The 13,982-nt window shown below is 38.0% G+C and overlaps 1 protein-coding gene across 11 annotated transcripts in view; it reads right to left on the bottom strand.

The window, feature by feature from the left end:
- Nucleotides 1–13,982, bottom strand: part of FBXO34 (F-box protein 34) — a 140,472-nt gene that overhangs the window by 16,027 nt on the left and 110,463 nt on the right. For 3 of the 11 annotated variants that reach the window (XM_072838666.1, XM_072838665.1, XM_072838663.1), the window contains exon 2: nt 2,171–2,275. The exons of 7 other annotated variants lie outside the window; for them this stretch is intronic. The gene's annotated coding sequence lies outside the window, so the exon portion shown is untranslated. Of the gene's footprint in view, nt 1–1,185; nt 1,267–2,170; nt 2,276–13,982 lie in introns of all 11 variants that reach the window. One more of the 11 variants, XM_072838662.1, reaches the window with a different exon arrangement.

Below are 13,982 nucleotides of genomic sequence, written 5' to 3'. Positions count from 1 at the left end.
AGGATCAAGTCCCATGGCAGGCTCCTACTTTAGAAATCTTTAGAAAAAAAAAAGAAAGAAAATACAGAATAGACAGCAACCAGGTTTATATTTAGCTATTTAACAAAGGACTGGAAGTAACTAATGATCAACTGAATAATATCAGAATAAATTTTAAGCCTACTGGGCAACTGTACAGGTAGGGAGAAGGGAGGAGAGAGAAACACTACTTCAGAAAATCTAAACTAATGGGATCCCTGGGTGGCGCAGCGGTTTGGCGCCTGCCTTTGGCCCAGGGCGCGATCCTGGAGACCCGGGATCGAATCCCACATCGGGCTCCCGGTGCATGGAGCCTGCTTCTCCCTCTGCCTGTGTCTCTGCCTCTCTCTCTCTCTCTCTCTCTCTGTGACTATCATAAATAAATAAAAATTTAAAAAAAAAAAAAAAAAAAAAAAGAAAATCTAAACTAAGAAAACCTACTGCAATTCAGCACAAAATATTAGAATAAAAAAAAAGAACAATAAGTAGCAACTTACCAGCAGGTTTCTTTCTTTCTTTTTTTTTTTTTTTCTTTTTTTTTTAAGATTTTATTCATGAGAGACACAGAGAGAGAAAGAGAGAGACAGGCAGAAACACAGGCAGGCGGCAGCCCAGGTGGCTCAGCAGTTTAGCGCTGCCTTCAGCCCAGGGTGTGATCCTGGGGGCCCAGGATCAAGTCCCCTGTTGGGCTCCCTGCATGGAGCCTGCTTCTCCCTCTGCCTGTGTCTCTGCCTCTCTCTCTGTGTGTCTCTCATGAATGAATAAAATCTTTTAAAAATAATTAAAAAAAAAGAAAAAGAAACATAGGCAGAGGGAAAAGCAGGCTCCCTGCAGGGAGCCTGATGTGGGACTCGATCCCAGGACTCCAGGATCATGCCCTGGGCCGAAGGCAGGCACTAAATCGCTGAGCCACCCAGGGATCCCTAGGTTTCTTGTTTACTGAAAGAATATCCATTATTTTCTACATCCCAAGCTCACAGTCAAAGATAACATTATGTTGTGAAATTTCAAAACCTGACTTGTCTTCTCCTCTTTTTGGGCAAAAAGTACTGCCTTCCCTCAAACAGAAACTTGGGTAGAATTCACTATTCCACCTAGGGAAATAACCTGTTTATTTTACTAAGATGTAAACTCCCAAGGACAAGAACTCTTGTTTGCCTGATTTACCATGGTTGCCTCTGGAGCTTCACTCAAAAACTGTTTGTTGAATTTGAATGGATGCTGTATTCTAGAGGAGACAGCTTGAATCTGGAAAAGAGGGTGAGAATATAACATCCATCTCTACTGTACAGCACCTCAACTGGATCACTACAGCTTTGTGTTGGATCAAATAGCATATCAGTGACAAGATGGAGCCCGAGAAAACAAAACTGCTATCCATTAGAGATCCAAAAGACTGTACCATTATTTTCCAAAGAGATACCCAAAAAATAACTTGCTGAAGCTCCAGCTGACAAACTGATGAAAAACTTAAATTTTTATCTCCTGGTCCATTACTTTAGTTTCCCATCTAGGTCCATTTACATGATCAAAAGTTCATCTGTAAAGCAAACTCACAAAATCCCCCAAAGAAAAGTGAAAATCAGGTTTTTTTCCACTGTAGTTGTATCTGAAGAATAAATTCAACAACTTCTCTCTCAGGGCTTCTAATTAACAGCTCCTGCCTTAGTCCTTCCTTGTATTTTTCCCTTCACCTTCACAGTAGCCATTTGATCTTTTTCCTCTACCTGTTACCCCCATCTTTATCATTCTTTACCCACTGAACTACTGAATGAAATTGCTCACCCAGCTGGGCTCCTCACTGCCCAGGTCTCATCCACTGCCCTACCCTCATTCATCAATATTATAGAATGGCTACTACATGCATCCTTTGGGACACTTACCATGGTCTATCTGGTCTTCCCCTCCCCTACTACATTGTAAACTGAAATGTATGAGTAACCATACCCCTTTCTGCAAGCTCTCAAAGAGCATGCACCACACCCAGTGCCTTGTACTTGGTAAGCATTCATTAGAGTGAATCAATGTCAAACCTAAGGATTAAAAGAAACCAGCCAATCAGCAACAATCTTTTAAATGGAACATATGGGTGTCTAACTGATCAATACTAGGGCAGCCTAGGAAATTGATGTAATTAAGCAACTCCACCCACCATTTCCTGACTAGTGCACTGCTGGCTAAAAGATGGGAGGTAGATGTGGTGGAGACACAGAGGATACTCTCCAGGTCATGGTCACTTGCAATCTTGGTTACTTTCCTGCAAAGCAAAAAATAGTTTGGCTTGAACAGCAGCTTTTTCCAGCACTCTAGTTACCTAAAACATTCCTATGTAATGTCCGATTTTAAAGAAGAGCCTACTCATCAGCCATGTGCAAACAAGTAATTCCACAAAAGTTTTCTAACTTAATAGTGTATTTTCACTAGAGTAAAAACAACTTTCATGTTGCTAATAACCCCCAGGACAAAACAATCTAGATATGCAGGCATTCAGCTATGAGTTAGGCAATCTCCTTCTCATTTTCAAAGCTCTAAACCACATCCTTTAAATACTAAAATACACACAAAGTCCCAACAAGAAACACTATAAAGTCTCCCCATGATTCTTTACTATATTAAACACAGCTGCCTAGGGTCATGTTTACATAGATTAAAAAAAAAATCTAAACCAACATCAGTGCTAAAATATTCCTGATAAACAGATTCCTACACACCCAAACTAGAAAGAAAAAGGACATCAAGAAATTTAAAAATACTTTCATCTTTAAAGGCACTAAAAACCTAACTTATGTCTTATTATCATATTTTGGTTGTTTTGGTATAATAGTTACACAATATTTATTTTAAAGCCACAATGTGTTATTAATTACTTCAACAGAAGATCCTAGCTTCCCTGGTTCTAAATTAATTATAAGTATGCAGGGTTCACACCCAGAACCCTTCAGGTACTTCAATTATTAACAAACCAAACCACAAAGGAAAACCTGATACCCAAGATCAGATTTCATTGCTGGGTTAATAGGTGGCAAAACTATACATAACAAACAGCAAAGCCAAACATAGTAAGAATTAGAAATGATACAAAACTCCTTCACCCCCAAATTTCTAGTAATAAGCCTATTCCTCTTTCTCCTACTTCCAATCTTATAGAAACAGACTATTTTTAGTACAAATAGAGTAACTAATGGTAATTCACAAACTGCTGGAATTTGTGACTCATGGGTCCAACTCTTCCTTGTCAGCCTCAAAGCAGGATTCTACTCCCTAGGCAAGGTGGTCTTCCAACCTAACAAACAGTAGCCCGCTGGAAGAGAAAACAAAGATTTCCCTAAACATGCCAGCACCTGAGTTGTAAGGAATGTTTTACATCTACAAAGCACTTTTGTAAACATCTCAGCTGGCCTTCTTTCTGTTCCTCAGATCATCTGCATCTTGGGTCCTTTATACCAGCTGCTGCTCCTTTCCTTTCTTCCTAGTCTCTGTATGCCTACCTCCCCGCCCCCCCCCCAACCATGGTTTTCATGTCACCACAAACCTATAACCTTCAATGTTTTGTATTTGCAGTCAGTAATCATTGTGCAGAAAAGGAGATTAAAGCTCAGAAACTGAAACTTGCTCAAAATCAAGTAGTGATGTAGCCATAACTTCAAAAGTCAACATTTTCTGATACACTATAAACTCAAAACACTACATTCTAAGTTATAAAAGATTCAAATAAAGAGATACACCAAGTTCTCCCTATGAAAACACCCTGCAATATGTCTTATTTCAGGAACTGACACTCAGTCTCCTCTCATTTTAAACATTTCCCTCCAACTTTTAGAAAGCAAAGTAAAAAAATCTAAGAGCTCTGTATCCAAAGCCTTCTACAGTCATTAGCAGAGAACTAAACATTACCCCAGAGGCAAACCAGCCAAACTATATATTACCTGGGATCTTACAGAGAGGTGACAGGGTTAGACCTAGTTTCATGCATAAGCAGACCCTTTACATCAGTGTTTCGTATAACAATTATACTCTAGGAGAGTAACATTTACTATAATTCTTATTTCTACTCTGAGCGAAATGTTTATATAGATGAGAAAAATATTAAATACCCAAGGATAACTAAATAGGAGATTCTTCTCTGGTTACTGAATTCAATTGGAAATAAGTATTTGGGACGCCTGGGTGGCTCAGCATTTAAGTGTCTGCCTTTGGCCTAAGGCATGATCCTGGTGTCCTCAGATTGAGTCCCGCTTCGGGTTCCCTTAATGGAGCCTGCTTCTCCCTTCAGGTTCCCTTAATGGAGCCTGCTTCTCTCTCTACCTGTGTCTCTGCCTCTCTCTCTCTCTCTCTCTCTGGTCTCTCATAAATAAATAAATAAAATCTTAAAAAAAGAAAATAAGTATTTAACACCTACAGATATGCTCCAATGTGCTTGAAACCCTGATTTAATGAAGACAAAATGAAAGCCAATGTGTGAACAAAGATTTCAGCAGCAGCTCAAATGGGAAAAGTAGAGAAGATGAGTTATCACAGTATCTTTAAAATTGACAAACACTAAAGAATTTGAGAAGTGAATGTCAGCATTTATATTGTAATCATCAATTTAGTTTTTCAAACTTTATTCAAAATAGTGTCAAAATAATATTAAAGTATTATTATGTTATGTATTTTCTCTTTATAGTTGCATAAGATCTAGAAGCATACAGAGTTTACTAGTTTTATTCACACGTATTTAACTACATAATAATGTAAAAATTTTTAAATTCTATCTATATTAAAGAGTCCTGACAAATTTCTTCTTTTGGATGGGATTCACGTTATTCAAATTTTCAAAATACTGCTCCAGACCAGAGATTATCCAAATTCAAGAGAAGATGCAAGCAGCATAGGAGAAACTGTATTTATGAGTATATACCACAGAGATTTGATTAAAACTACAAAGAAGGTAGAGATCTCTAGACCCACCCTCATCCACATCTGTAACACTAACAATCGCACTCCAGTTGCAACTATTGGGGCACCTGGTGGACTTAGTAGAGCATGCAATTCTTGATCTCAGTCAGGGTTGTGAGTTCAAGCCCCACATTAGGTACAGAGCCAGAAAGAAAGAACGAAAGAACGAACGAGTAAGTAACTATCTTGTGGGACCTAAAGAGATCAGGCCTTTCTTATCCTTGGGAATTTTCACCAACCCTTAAAGTTGGTGAATTTCTTTTCATTACACATCACAAGTATAAAATAATTTCCAGTCCCTAATTTGAACATTCAAGCAATCATTTCTCCTTCTATCAAATCTCAATTTGGGAGCTATGATACTAAATCTTTCATTCACTCACTCATCCACTATGTACCAGGAACTCATCCAAAGACGGGGGATACAGCAGTGAACAAAATATAAAAATACTCATCATCATTAAGTATACATTCTAGCTGGAAGACAGACTAATAAAGCCTATGTACATAAAGATCTTTATGCGAAGAAAAGGAAGTATAGAGTATATGTATCATACATAATATATTTAACACATAAGATTTTGGAAAGCTATTTTACAGTCAAACATACCATGACATGAAAAAATTCTTAATAAATAGAACTCATTAGAAAGAATATGAGTGCCTATTTACATGACAAATCTAGAAATGAGGTCAGAATATCAGGAAACAGAAACAAAATAGCACATAAAGCAAGGTCTTTTTGGAACTGAATCTGATCCTGGTGCATGCTCAAACCATTTCTAAAACACTCCAGATCTGAAACAAATTTTAGAAGATTTATGGGGAGACACATGCACAAAAAAAACTTCAAAGAGATTTTGAAACAATATAAGGGAAAGGAAGAACACCCAGGAATCACATTAAAAATCAAGAGATTATTCTTTAGGTCACTCATCGGTAGCATAAGAATACGGTATGTCCTAAGTTTTTAACACTAAAACTAAATTTGATGGAAAAAGAAAAGTGATGTCACAGCTATCTGATGCAACTCAGCTCTAAATTTCTTGCATGATTACAGGAAACACACAAATCAAAACTACAGATATATATGCCTTCTATGGGTTCTCAGTTGGAAAGATTGCAAGGGAAAAGAAAAATAGAAAACAAAAAGAACAAATATTATCTTTGAACTTAACATGAAAACAAAGGCTAGCCATAACGTAAAGAAAAGTAGTACTAAAATTAACATTTTTTCCTAGCATAGCCCTATTGAAAAAGGAAATGGGAAGGCTTCGGGGCAAATTTTTATCAGAAAAATCAAATTATTGTGAATTTTCTTTTTGGTCTTAAAGACTTAAATCCCAAAATGCCTTTTCTAAAAACAAGGTTGCACAGGTATTTTATTTTATTTTTTTTAAAGATTTTATTTATTTATTCGTGAGAGACACAGAGAGAGGCAGAGCCAGAAGGAGGCTCCATGCTGGGAACCCGAAGTGGGACTTGAACCCGGGTCTCAGGGTCACGGCCTGGGCTGAAGGCAGTGCTAAACCGCTGAGCCACCCAGGCTGCCCTGCACAGATATTTTAATTCTATCCCACTATCACACACATCCTACTGTAACAGAAAATTCAGTGACTCTCCAAAATAATATTGAATAGAATTCTACTTAAAATTTTAGAGAATGATTAAAAAGCACCAAGAAATTTAAAACTTGGTTAAACATCCTTTAAAATCATCTTATTATTTCATGTTCAAAACAAAACAAAAACAAAAAAGTGTAATGTTTATTTGGTTTCCAGAACAGATCCCTTCTTATTGTGGGAATTTATAAAGTCTGAGAATCAAAAAACCATGAGATGACCACCTAGCCATGTCTTCATACACAGATGCAGGACCAGAAAATCCACTTTTATCATTGCACTCTTGAGCTGATAAGGCTCCAAAGGCTAGCTTTTACTAAAAAATTAGTGTTAATTTATTAAGTCATAATGGGGAATCAAAATTCCAACTTCAGAAATTGAAGTATCTGAGTCCTCCATTCATTATTTGTCTCCTCTCATGGTATCAATATTACTAAACCATAAGTTTTGGATTACACACGAAAAAAGCAAAGAAAGAAAAATATCCTAAGGAATAATTCAACCAAGCGATGATGAATCTTGATGTACAGTTTTTGACCCACAACTAATTAAAACCCTCTTAAGAACCAAAGAACTTGTTCAATACAAGAAAATTCTGCACCCCCACCCCTTCCTAAAGGCAGAAAAGGCATTGCTTAAAAATTTTTTTGTGCTCCTCCTTAAAGCCTAAATCAGCTTCAGTTTATCATAAACTTTCTTCATCTGATATAACCAAGTGGATTTTAACTTCCTAAGTATTCATACTCTTCTGAGCTTGAGCTAATTCCCTTAATAATGTTCTAAATCTCTCTAGCTACTCACTTACTAGAGCACAGTCTTTTTTCTTTCTTTTTTTTTTTTTTCCCCAAGATTTATTTATTTGAGAGAGGGAGTAGGAGAGGGAGAAAGAGAATCTCAAGCTGACTCCCAGCTGAGCAGAGTGTGCTAAGGCTGAGATCATGACCTGAGCTAAAACCAAGAGCTAGACACTTAAATCAACTGAGCCACCCAGGCACGCCTCGATCATGTTCCTTCTAAAGATGCCTGACTACATTCACTATTACCCAGCTCTCCCAAATTTTCAGTCTTTACATTTCAAAGCTGAAAAGTATACTCACTTTAAAGAACAAACTTAAGGGGATCCCTGGGTGGCACAGTGGTTTGGCACCTGCCTTTGGCCCAGGGCGCGATCCTGGAGACCCGAGACCCGGGATCGAATCCCACGTCGGGCTCCCGGTGCATGGAGCCTGCTTCTCCCTCTGCCTATGTCTCTGCCTCTCTCTCTCTCTCTGTGTGTGACTATCATAAATAAATAAAAATTTAAAAAATAAAAAAATAAAAAAATAAAGAACAAACTTAAGCATTCATTCTTGCAGCAAATGTTACCCCATGGAATTAATTTTATACATTTTTAAGGAAGGTTTTAAGAATGGGAAGGGAATATTAGAGAAAAATTTAAAATATGCATCAACTTTAGAAATAAACTACTTTTTAGGGACTCCTGGGTGGCTCAGTGGTTCAGTGTATGCCTTCAACTCAGGGTGTGATCCCAGGTTGGAGATCAAGTTCCTCATCAGGTTCCCTGCGAGGAGTCTGCTTCTCCCTCTATGTCTCTGCCTCTCTGTGTGTCTCACATGAATAAATAAATAAAACCTTAAAAAAAAAAAAGGTAATAAACTATTTTTGAAGACATTTTGAACAAATCTCCATCAGCCCTTTCCTGAACCTAGAGGCAATGATTCTTTATAGTTTTGGGGGCAAATTTTCTACCCCACCCTCCAGGAACTTCTAATTAAGTACAATCTGTTTCACCATATGGGACTGATTGATATATTGGGGAACAATGTGAATAAAATGTGAATTTTGTGTTTGCTTATGTCAAAACTGCACTTAGGGGTGTCTGAGTGGCTCAGTCAGTTAGGTGTCTGACTTCAGCTCAGGTCATGATATCGGGGTCCTGGGACAGAGCCCAGAGTTGGCTCCCTGCTCAGCAGGGAGTCTGCTTCTCCCTCTCCCTCTGTGCCCACCACCTCACTCATGCCCTCTCTTTCTCTCAAATAAATAAATAAATAAAATCTTTAATTTAAAAAAAACTACTTGAGACGCCTGGGTAGCTCAGCGGTTGGGCTTCTGTCTTTAGCTCAGGTTATGATCCTGGAGACCTGGGATCAAGTCCCACATAGGGCTCCCTGCATGGAGCCTGCTTCTCCCTCCACCTCTCTCTCTCTCTCTCTCTGTCTCTCATGAATAAATAAATAAAATATTTAAATAAATAAAACTGTACTCAAATTTATTGTAGCCATACAGAAATCTCAAAAATGCAGCACACATCCCAATATCTTTTTTAAAAAAAATTTAAAAATATATATGTCAAGTCTACACACCATCCATACCGTTTTCCTGGAAATGAAAAAAGTATTTTAAAATACTTTGCAGCAACACATGTTGAATTCACTGAGACATCCCAGGGCTCCTCAGACAGACTGCAAACTGGCTAAGTGCTCCACCCAAGTCTAATGGCTCTAAAGACAAACTATATGCTGTACCAAGTGGCCAACCCAAACCTCTCTCCACAACTCCAGGTTTGTATACTAACCATACAAAATCTCCACCTGGAAGTCTAACAAGCATCTCAAACTCAACATGTCCAAAATCAAAACCCCGATTCCCTGTGCATGTTCCACTACCACCCTCCCACAATCTTTCATACAGATTGAAAGATTTTTTTTATTTTATTTGTTTATATATGAGAGACACAGAAAGAGAGAGAGAGATGCAGAGACACAGGCAGAGGGAGAAGCAGGCTCCATGCAGGGAGCCCGATAGGGGACTCGATCCTGGGTCTCCAGGATCACGCCCTGGGCTGAAGACCGCTCTAAACCGCTGAGCCACACAGGGATACCCCCTGAAAGATTTCATATGAGAGATTTCATATGAATCCAGCTACTACTGACCCTTGAACAATGAGGGGGATTAGAGGCAGAGACACCTCCCACTCTCACGCAAATATCCAAGTATAACTTCTGACTCCCCCAAAACTTAATAGCCTACTGTTGACCAGAACCCTTACCAATAACATAAAGAGCTGTTAAACACATAATGTGATATATGTATCATATACTTTAATTCTTACAATAAAGCTAGAGAAAATATTAAGAAAATCATAAGGAAAATACATCTAAAGTAAAGAGTTGTTAAACACATAATGTGATATATGTATCATATACTTTAATTCTTACAATAAAGCTAGAGAAAATATTAAGAAAATCATAAGGAAAATACATCTAAAGTACTGTTCTATAAAAAAATCCACACAGAAGTAGATCCATGTAATTCAGACCCCTGTTGCTCAAGAGTCAACATGTACCATTCACCACCTCCACTATTACTCTGTTTTAAGCCACCATGGTTTCTCACTTACATTAGTCTCCCACTAGGTCTCAGTTCTACTCTTGCTTTCCATATGGTCTACTCTCAAACTCAACAGCCAGTGTAATCTCTTAAGTAAAAAGGAAAATTCCATCTATCATTTTCTTCTGTACCACACCCCTGTTAAAAAGAAAACCTGAGGCCCAAAATGGCATCCCTTGGGCCAAAGTCACCAAAGGAGGGCTTAAATACCTAACTTAACTGCAGTACCAACCTCCTACAGAGATGTAGTCTTAACTGGTCAGTCAGGAATTTTCTGATCAGCAGAAATGAGGTAATCAGTCACAAGGGCCCAGCCCACTCCATCCCCCAAAGGAAGACGGAGTAATCAACATAATCAGACTCCTTGCCCTTCCCCTTAAAGGAAGAAAATCTAGTTCAAAGCCTTTTCTTTTGCTAACAACCTTCTTGCCCCACTCTTCTTCCTATAAAAATCTAACATTTAGTTCACATCCTTGGAGCTCTCCTTTACTTACTAGGTTGAACACTACAGACTCATGAATCACTTAATAAAGTCAATTAGATCTTCAAATTTATTCAGCTGAGTTTTGTTTTTTAGCACCCAGATATTTACTGTATCACTGACTGCTTCCATCTTTCTGCTCAAATGTCATCTTCTCAGAGACGAGAGGCACCCCTTGACCATCCACATAAAGGAGTACTAGTCCCCACATTCCCTATTCCTTTTATCTTGTCTTTACATTCTCTGCAACAATTGCTCCCTCCCTCCTGACATGTACCCATGTTGGTGTACCTTCCTCTGACTGAACAGCACCTCAAGAAGACCTCTGTTTACTGCTCTATCAGGCCCCAAATGGTATATTATAGCCAATACTTGAATAAAAATTATACGAATTGTTTTAGGCCTTCAATGTTCTAAACGTCAAAATCTGCCCCCCCACACACACACACCCCGAGTTCACATTGGGAGTTTTTCTACCCTGAATCTCAAACTCTCCTGTTTTCTTAATAATAATTAAACTTATGCTTTTGTTAGGGGCACCTGACTGGTTCAGTCAGAAGAGCAAGTGACTCTTGATCTCAGGGATATGGTGTAGAGGTTACTTTATTTATTTTAAACATTTTATTTATTCATGAGAGACACAGAAAGAGGCAGAGATACAAGCAGCAGGAGGAGAAGCAGGCTCCATGCAAGGGGCCCGATGAGTGACTTGGTCCCAGGAATCTGGGATCAGGCCCTTAGCCAAAGGCAGACGCTCAACCACTGAGCCACCCAGGCATCCCTAGAAATGCTTTTAAAAAATGCTTTTTTGAGGGGTCATCATTATCCATAAATTATTCGGCTAGTCCAAAATGGATTATTTAAAAGATTTTATTCTTAAATAATCTCTACACACCCAACATGGAGCTCAAACTCACAAACTCAAGACCAAGAGTCCCATGCTATACCTACTGAACCAGCCAGGCTCTCCTAAATACATTATATTTTAATTTTCCTAAACTCTTTAATTCTATTCATAAACTAAATGACTAGATAGCCCTCTATATTTTACTAGCTACCTGAAATTTTGGTTTAATTTTTTGACATCCTCCAAAAATCATGGTAGATGTTTCAGGCAATAAATCTTCAAATCCAAACCTATTCTTTTTCTCTCCCCACCAATCCTCTCCCCAGAACTAGTTTTGAATACAACTTTAAAACATATTTAAGGAAACTCTCTGAGATTCAGATCCCAAACAACCTTGTTCCACAGCAAGATCTAACACAAGGCACTTCAAAATCTAACCACATATTTAAACCAAAGATTATCTATGACCCTTGCCCAAACAATTTGGGCTGAATCTAAGAATCTTTTTACTTTTGCCTCATTGAACTCCCTAGTCCCCCCGACCTTTACACCTTTACCTGTTGTCTTCAATATACATAGCATGGGAGTGAGGGGTGAATTAATGAGCCTTAATAGGAAGCTACTTGATTATCCTCAGGCAGAAAGTACAGCCCATCTATTGTTTTAGAATCTTTGTAATGTGACAAAACCTCAAATGGGTATTTTACCTCCTCTACAAACTATTTCATCTGTGACTTGTGTATGAAGATGTTTAGACACACCCTGAGCAGACCTACTGTTTAATCTACAAAAAAGTATTTGGATTGTTGTAGGTCCTTCTGAAAAGCAATGGATGGGCATCCCGCCCCACTTCAAAAATGAGTTGGCTCCTTGTTACTATGGTGATAAGCACCCTGTGAACAGAGATAATTTGCCACATGCTTAAAATTCAAAGCATTTTGTAGCTTTGTTTTATCAGGAACAAGGTGGGAGGAGCCGCGAAAACCAATTATGGAGTATATTATAAACACTTAAAGGAATGTGTTTCTTGATTCTGAATAACAAGATTTTAAATTGTTTACAGGAAAAAATGAAGGAAAATAAGAGGACTGAATAAAATAAACATTTTGGACTATTTCTAACATCTACAGCTCTACATCATTGCTGTACTTGGCACTACAGATTTTCCAGAACAGGAAAACCTGTTTTGTGTGTTAGATGTGTTTTGTATAATTGTGATCAATCTGAAAACCAATTAGTTTTCTCACCTGCATTTGTCTCCTGCCAATGTGTTTTGTGTATGTGTGACCAACCATTAGTCTGGAAGGGAAGAAAAATCCACTCAAGTATCCAGATATCAACCAAGTAGTGCAAACTCAATGCTCCTGAAACATCAACAGTTTGAAGGAAAGATACCCTATCAATAAATTCTCAAAAGGAAATAATATTCAGTACCAATTCCTGATTTTCAAACAAATTCTTACCAAACTAGGGATACAGGAAAACGACCTTAATAAAAGGAAACAGAAATTTATGAAAAATAGCATACCCAATAGCAAAATATTAAGAACATTCCTATCTTATAGTCAGGAATAAAACAAAGATGCCAGCCATCACATTACCAAAAAACAAGCACTAAAATATCCAAAATCTAAATTTGTCATTATTTGCAAACTACAGCTTATGGGGCTTATCTATTAAAAATCAAATTAAAAACTACTTGATCTAATAGTTCAAAAACTTACCAGATAAAAGATCAAAATATAAAGTCAAACAAAAAATATTAAAGAATTTCCACATGACTCAGCAACTCTATTCCTAGGTATATACCCCCAAAGAACTGAAAACAGATACCCAAATAGTTGTACACAAAGTTTTATAGCAACACTATTTAAAATAGGTGAAAAAGTGAAAGGTGAAAACAAACCAGATGTCCATCAGTGGATGAATGGATAAACTGTGGTATTTACATACTATGGATTAATAAAGTAATGGTGCAAGTACTTGTAGACAGCAAGATGGGGGAACGTGGGTGGCTCAGTCAGTTAAGCGTCTGACTCTTGATTTAGGCTCAAGCTATGTTGGGCTCTGCACTCAGAGGGGAGTCTGAGATTCTCTCTCTCTTTGCCCCTTACCCCAAGAGAAAGCTAGATGGGGACACTTGTGATTTTATCTCAACTGAATGCTCACAGACTGACTGCTCAGACTGACTTCTCATTTGGTTCGTTAACTCTCTTCCCTCTGTGATCTTGTTTGTTGTGGGACTTAGGTTCTGCTTTGTGTGCCCTGTAAAAAGCCAAATTAAATATGATGAAATGTCACTGAGTTTGAAATCTTAAACCTGCTTGCTTTATGACTGAATAAAGCTGACATTGTAGGAAGACACAACTCATAAGCATGCTTTCATAGCATGCTCATGACAGTTCTACAACAATGATGAACTTTGAAAACATTAAGTCAAAGAATCCAGATACAAAAAGGTCACATATTTTATGATCCATCTGTAGGAAATGTTCAGAATAGGCAAAACTATATAGAGACAGAAAGTAGATTAATGGTTACCTAGGCCTGTTGGGGAATGGGGGCAGAGAGGAAGATAGGGAGTGACAGGTATGAAATTTCTTTAAGGGGAAGATGAAAATGAGGTGATGGTTGCACAACTTTGGGACTAAACACCGGTGAACTGAGTATTTTTATTTTTTTAAAG

This window comes from Canis lupus, chromosome 9 (assembly GCF_048164855.1).
Source record: "Canis lupus baileyi chromosome 9, mCanLup2.hap1, whole genome shotgun sequence".
In the NCBI taxonomy this organism is placed as follows: Eukaryota; Metazoa; Chordata; class Mammalia; order Carnivora; family Canidae; genus Canis; species Canis lupus.
The sequence above is the reverse complement of the archived record's forward strand: the minus strand, read 5'-3'. Positions and strand labels throughout refer to the sequence as shown.